At 51.6% G+C, this 7,283-nt stretch overlaps 1 pseudogene; it reads right to left on the bottom strand.

Moving 5' to 3' along the window:
• Positions 1 to 2,244: 2,244 nt before the first annotated feature.
• LOC124778475 lies at positions 2,245 to 2,362 on the bottom strand (annotated as a pseudogene).
• Between the last annotated feature and the right edge of the window lie 4,921 nt (positions 2,363 to 7,283).

Raw genomic sequence — 7,283 nt, 5'->3', positions numbered from 1 at the left:
CTGACACAAATCCGTACCATAAAATTCAGCCCTGGCCGGTTTAACATTTCCCGACGGAGCGTATAGATTTACAAACAAAATGCCGACAATGGTACAAGCAACAGCGCGACCGGTCGGTAAAATGTCAACGTGAGATGTTGGTAAGCCAGAACGCACCAAAATGGCAGTGCCTGTATCATGAGCAGGCGCAACATTGTCAATCACAATAAAATCAGTAAAATCATATAAAAATAAGAGCGCTTCACAAGTCACCTCTTGTAAAAAAGGGACGTGACAGTGCTGATCATACAAAAAATCTTTAAGAAGCATACCCTTCTGCGGATTGCGCAACTTATTGAGATTAACCGTTAAAATGTTCCACTGGTTACAGTCGTTAAACATATACACGTAAAAGACAGGGAAAAAACATGAACATAAAAACATGAAATTGTTTAAAACACAATATAACATACCAACGTGCTAGGAGGGGGAAGGACATACAAAACGTCACACTAAAGGGGATCACCGGCCTCAACGTTCTCCGACCAATCCCGTGATTGACTGGGAGGGGGGGGGGGGGGGGGGAGCGGTGGGGTCCCGGAAACTGTGACGGCACCCTCTGTGACGGAATGCTCCACGGCGGGCATTTCGACGTCCGAAGATAAGGGCGGCACCAAATCGTGGGTGGAAGGGGGGGCACGAAGATGGTGCGAATCTTCGGCCTTTCGTTTAGTAGGAAAGGGAGGGGGTGTCACAGACACAGGCGGATCCACCGCCATGTCGGAATCGGTAGCAGAAGCCGGTTGACTCAAGAAGGTTTTCAGATGCTGCACCGCAATGTCACGTTGTTGCGTGGCAGTAACAACATCACCTTCCGGCTGAGTGCGAGAAGAGGTCTGCTTTTTCGCCTGGCGCCTGCCGCCCCCCTCCCTGAGACGGGCGTTGGCCGAGATCGGCCCCGGAGCGCGCGGCCGGCTGTCGGGAGGTCGGTTGACCAACCGACCGAGCGTGAGGGGGGGCAGGAGAACGCGCCACCGGAGACGGACTCCGATTTTTGTCCGAAATACCACGCGTATTGAAGGAAGCAGAACTATTGGCACTACGCAAACGCGGTGTGCCAGAAGCCGAGCAACATTCCGGTCTCTACGAGGTTTAGGCGCAATAAAAGCCTCACCGTCTACAACAACAGCACTGGCAGCAGAAACACTATCGGGTACGGTAGTAGAACAACCGCCGATTTATCGGGTTCCGTAACCGGGACAGTGTGCGGAACTAAGTCTGCCGACATCGGCACGGATGCCGGTGAGACATCGGCCACTACCGGTTTTTCAGTAACAGCACAGTTGTCGCAGCTGCGAGCAAAGAGGGCTCAACAGGAGGTACAGAAACAGAGTCACTATCGGGAACAGACGTATCCATGTCGTCAGCGGCGGCCGGTACAGGGGGGGGGGGGGGGGGGGGGGGCGGCCGCGAGCTGCACACGTGCGGGGGGGGGGGGGGGGGGGCGGAACCTAAACTCGTCGCAGCAACAGAAGCAAAACTAGGCCCACCTAAAATATCCTCACGTGGCAACTGAACAGGCGGCCTGCGTTTAGGGCAGTTTTGTCGGTAATGACCGACAGCACCACAAAACGAACACTTCTGAGGTTGACCACTATAAGTTATGAAGGCACGATGACCGTTAACTAGCAAGAAGGACGGAATATGTTGTCGTACGACCATCTTTACACTCCTCACGCCATTTTCAACCTGGAAAACATAGGCGGGGGACCACTTCTCTTTAATTACAGATAGCACAGTCCCGTACGGCCGCAAATGACGAGATATCGTGTCATTCCGGATTTCGAAAGGCAAGTTAAACACACGAACATTTCGAAGGCCAAACCCGCCATGAGAAACAGTCACGTTACTAATGCGACCGTCTAGATGTCTAAATTTACGGACGCCATCATTAACATTTACAACGCTATCACACAAATCGGGAGTTTTCAACTTCAAAAACACGGAATTGATAAAAGTGTCAAACTGAACACCAAGAACGTCATCGGTCGACAAACACAATTCCTCGAGTATCCAACGATGAATTTCGAAAGCTGACGGTTTTCCGACGGAACTATCGAATTCACATTGCACGTTATTTTGTCGCTCTTCACTAGCATCATAGAAACTTTCCATAACTTACGGACTTGATGAAATGTAGCCGCGAGGCAGAAGACAGACGACACGCGAGGCGCCGCCGGCCAAGTCGCACACGGAAGTACTGCTCGCTCGCCACCGAGGTGTTGCCAGGCGGTCACCCATCCAAGTACTAGCCGGGCCCGATGATGCTTAACTTCGGTGATCGGACGAGAACCGGTGTATTCATCATGGTATGGCCGTTGGCACTCGTGTAATGTAGGAGCACGGTAGAACTTGCGTTCGGCTTCTCTCGCAACACACAAAATGTTAGTTTTCCGCTGCATTTGACGAAAGCACTTCCTTCTGCAACAGCCAGTTCCTCGAGGACGGCGCGGGGGGCGCGCCCGGCGTCCCAGCAGAGCGACGGCCGAGTTAGCGGGCGCACCGCCGCGTGTGTGAGACGCACTGCTGCTCGTTGCACCTCCTGTCATTCGCTGGGCGCGTGCAGCCTTCGACACTAGCGGAGGACGCATCTTGTCCCTGGTGTCCAGCGGAGGGCCTGTGCGGGGTGTGGCAGTGTCGTGCTGGAGGGCGCCACTGGTAGCGATATGGGCTTCCTCGCCTCGCCTCGCCTCACACCAGGTGTTTGCGTAGTTTGCAGTGAATTCGCACCATTCCTGTCCCCGTCTTCGCTCGACTGTCGCTCGCTGCCGCTCGGGTCGTGGCCCATATAACAGCGCAAGCACAAGAAACGTCTGCAGGAGATGACGAGACGAGACGAGGCGACTAAAGAATAAATTTATGATTACATGTCGAAGTAGGAATTGTACACCGCTACACAACAACAGGCACTGACGTATTTCGGAACAATTCTGCCGATTCGTACTGTTTTGCCGTTTTCAAAGACGAAGGGGAGCTAACAGCACTTTTTTTTAAGGTGTGTGAGAAACGTGAGGAAGGAACAACGCAACGCGAGACAAAATAAAAAACCATTCTAGGAGGACAATGACCACAATACGGCAGCGGAGGCCCACCGCCGCCAGAGAAAAGCAAAGAAAGTGACTCCCTAAAAACACAATCAACGACCACACTAAAAATTTCAAATATGTCGGATGCGCGGGAATGGTGAAATCCACACAATTCTGGCAGCATCAAACATATTTCGTCTTCGCGATAAGTTTGATTTCCGTGCCCAAATAGGCAACCATTTCAACACAAAATATCTTTAAGCACCGTCTCACATTTCAGAGACAAATCAATGACAGTCCTGCAATAGTCACAAAAGGGAAAACGTCAACATTAGAGAACAAGCGTCAAAGCCAGGAGAGAAAGACCAAAAGGGACAATCCTAAGGACAACCGCCCAAAATGGCGGAAGAAGAGTCGAGTCGGTGAGACATATTACCGTCAGACATCAAGAAAATAGAACAATGTACCAATCTGTACATCCCACCAGAAGAAACAGTGGAATGGGAAGTACATAATCATGGCAGAAGAGGAATATGTAAATTGGTAATTGCTCCAATTGGACACTTTGCTGAATTCCATATTTTGGAAATTAAGTAGTTCCGAACAATGTGAGACAGTTGTTCGTGTAAATATGGTGTGCGGCAATTTAAGCACGATAATCAAACCGTGAGTGACGTAAAAGTGACGAACGCGGGTTATGGCATACGGACTGCCGTTCGAGGTAAAAAACGAAACCATTTCTCGTTGTCTCGGCCCTTACGGCACTGTCCTCTCCGTTATCAAAGAAAAGTGGTCCGCCGCTTACCCTATCCAATGTGAAAACGGTGTACGAAGTATTCGTATGATTGTTCGTAAGCATGTGCCGTCCTTTGTTTACATGGCCGGGCATCGTGCCTTTATCACATACAGTGGGCAACCGCAAACGTGTTCTTTTTGTAATCGGCCGGATCACTTTCGCCAAAATTGCCCACGGCGTAAGGGGCCTTTGCAACTGCCGCTGGGCGAACACGGAAGCAAACCCATGAGTTGGGCGGCGGTCGCTTTAGGCGCCCCCCCCCCCCCCCCCCCCCCCCCCACAGGCAGCTCGCCGTGTAGACATTCCGGCAGAAATGGACGCGTCCCCTGCTACTGTTACGGTGCCAATGCAAACTGATAGTGATCCCGTAATGTTAAACGCGGTAGCCTTACCGGAGACAGACGTGCGTGCAACAAGTCCCGTCACGGGACCAGAACCCGCCCCGGCCGTTGCCGCCACAGTGGCCATTGACTCAGTACCAGAACTGGTCACCGACGAGACGCCCGCCTCCACAGCCAGTCCCAGTGTTGTGGCGGTCGATCAATCTGTAACTTTAGCGGACATAGATAGAACAGTTTCCGTCCTGCCACAATAGGTGTCGGAAGTTTCGTATGTGGTCACTGCAGGCCGTGCACACGTGGACACTGCCCCCTCTCTCGAACGACAAGACTCGTGTTCTTCTGTTAGTGCGTCGGTTCGGTCGCGTAGTGACCAAGAACACGATAGGCGCGACAGAAGTAGAAGTTCGTCGACCGATTCTGGACGGTAGTCCGCGAGGAGAGAGCGTAGTCCGTCACCTGTTAGGAGACCGCTATCTCAAGGGAAGCCAAAACGGCAGCGGCGTAAGGGGGGGCAGCGCGAGAGCGCGGAAGTTCGGCCCGGCGCGGCCGCTCACGTGACCCGATCAGCTGTAGGCGCGAGAGCGGGCAGCAGCAGTGCTGGCGGCGGCCAGGCTGAGGGCTCGGAAGCGCACAGGGCCGAAGTGGTCCGGCATCTGCAAACCGTTATCCACCAATCGGACGCGCTCCCTCTCAGCGAATCGGTTCCGCAACCTGCCGTGAAAGATACGCCTCCGGTTACGAGCGTGCGCCCTGTCACACAGGACGCTGTAGTAATACAACATCGTAGAGACTTGTCCACGATGTCTGTCGCGGGGGCGTCCCCACCTGTTACCCGACCGAGGGCGTGGGGTGATGAGATGCCTGCTGATTAATTTACCACTCCTTAAAGTGTGGCATTCCGTATTTTAAGCACGCCGAAGACAACCCATGCCGAGTCGTATTTGTATTTTAACGTTTTATTTTGTGAGTGTTTTCACTGTTTTATCTGTGTTTTCTTTGTTTTCTTCTTTTATGGTTGCTGGTAATCAGTTCACGGTACTAACGGCCAACGTTAATAAAATGCGTTGCCATCACAAAGCGACAGCACTTTATCGTTTTTTAACTGAAAGTTGTTGTCAGGTAGCTTTTTTACAAGAGGTGACCGCTGAAGCATTATCTTTTATCCGCGATTTTAACGAGTTCACTGCGTACGATAATATCATCGCGGATGACAGCACAGGAACTGTTATTTTAGTCCGATCGGACATAGAGGTGCAAAATATAGAATGCTTACCAAATGAGCGGGTCATAGTTTGTGAAATTCATGGTTACGCGTTTGTTAATGTTTACGCGCACCCTGGCAACAAACCTGCGCGGAATAATTTTTATGCTAATGAACTGTGCCAGGTTTTATATCGAAATAGAGATAATTTTATACTCGGGGGTGATTTTAATGATGTAATTGACGATCGCGATCAGGAACCACAGCCAAACCGGTGTGACGAACTGAAGACGTTGATTACTGGTTTACAGCTGCGAGACACGTGGCGGGTTCTCATCTAAAAACCGGGCATAATTGGAAACACACTGCGGGTTCTGTTTCTCCCGTCCATAATAGTCTCAAAGATACGTCAAAAACTGCAATCGATCCAAAAGTCGGAGAGAGAAAATCGCATGTGCCGCATGCGCGACGATCCACACGGTAGCATTTCTCTTGGTGGCAGGATACGGCCGCCAGTCGGGAACCAGGATATACAAAGGTTGTATGGCACGCGGGGTAGTCCTATTGATCAACGCCAACATCTCATCTCACGGGTGGCATCCCACACCTCTTTAAACTGGGGGCACACAAATCGGTGTTCGATCGTGTCTTCAGCCGCGCACCGCCCACAGAGGCCACTCGGGAGCAGATTGATTGCGTGAAGTTTCGCATTCGTGGCAATGGTGCGTTTCACAACCTTATACCAGGTATCCCGAACATCTGATCACAACAATTTACTGGAAATGTTGGACCACACCGTCCGCCAATCGCATTGCGGCAGCCTCAACTCCCATTTGTTAGTCGGCGGAGTTCCACGGAGGGCCTCTGCGATCGCGCGGACGTTACCCCGGCGCCGGTCGTCACCTATCAGATAGCTAGTGTGGAGGAAATACTGGCGAACGAAATTTAATTTGTACGGGATAGCCTGGACAGAGACAGGCGCGCGGAGAGAAGCCAGGGCGGTAAAGGTCGAAGAGTACCGGCGTGGGGCACAGCCCTGCATTGGCTATGAGACAATTGGTTCGGTGGAGCAAAAGAACAGCACACTTGGAAGGAAAATCAACCATACCGATGCCGCCCCTGTCCGGCGGGAGCGTGCAAATATTGTAGGAGCATTTAAAGATTTCGCCTCGTCAGACCAGCCAAGAAACAGCAAGCTTGATGGCCCGTTCGATCTACTTCGGCACCGGCAAAACTTGAGCCAAGTACCAGGCCTTGGCCAACATTTGGGTATTAACATCTGAAACCCTCTCCAGCAATGTTAAATTCCGTTTGGCGGCAGCCTGAGTCGCCGCCCGAACAGAATACAACACCGCGCGCCAATTTAACACCGCCATCTGTTGGACATTGGCAGTCATCTGAATCCCGAGAATCTTCTGTCGCAACTTAATGGTGTACCAATCACGACGGACAGCCCTCATGGTCGCAGTAAGCGGCAGTAAGACGGACTTACGGGGATTCACAACCGCACCCGATGCTGTTTCAAACTGGTGAAGAATGAGTCGTAATGTGTCAATATCGTCGGGACGTTGGATAAAAACTACCAAGTCATCCGCATACGCCCGACAAACAAGCGAACCCGTACCAAACGGGACACCGTGGCAAACATTCGTTATTTTACGGAGCAGAGGATCCAAAGCTAAAACGAATAATCCCATGGAAAGCGGGCACCCTTGGCGGACGGATCTGTTCATCCTGAGAATATCACCGGCCTGGCCATGAAACAGTATTCTGGAAGTAGCCGATTTCAAAAGGTTGGATATCACACGCGTGAATTTTTAAACCAAACCCCAATTTAGACATGACCCGCCGCAAGTACTCGTGACTGATTCTATCAAACG

Source organism: Schistocerca piceifrons, chromosome 2 (assembly GCF_021461385.2).
Source record: "Schistocerca piceifrons isolate TAMUIC-IGC-003096 chromosome 2, iqSchPice1.1, whole genome shotgun sequence".
Classification (NCBI taxonomy): Eukaryota; Metazoa; Arthropoda; class Insecta; order Orthoptera; family Acrididae; genus Schistocerca; species Schistocerca piceifrons.
The sequence above is the reverse complement of the archived record's forward strand: the minus strand, read 5'-3'. Positions and strand labels throughout refer to the sequence as shown.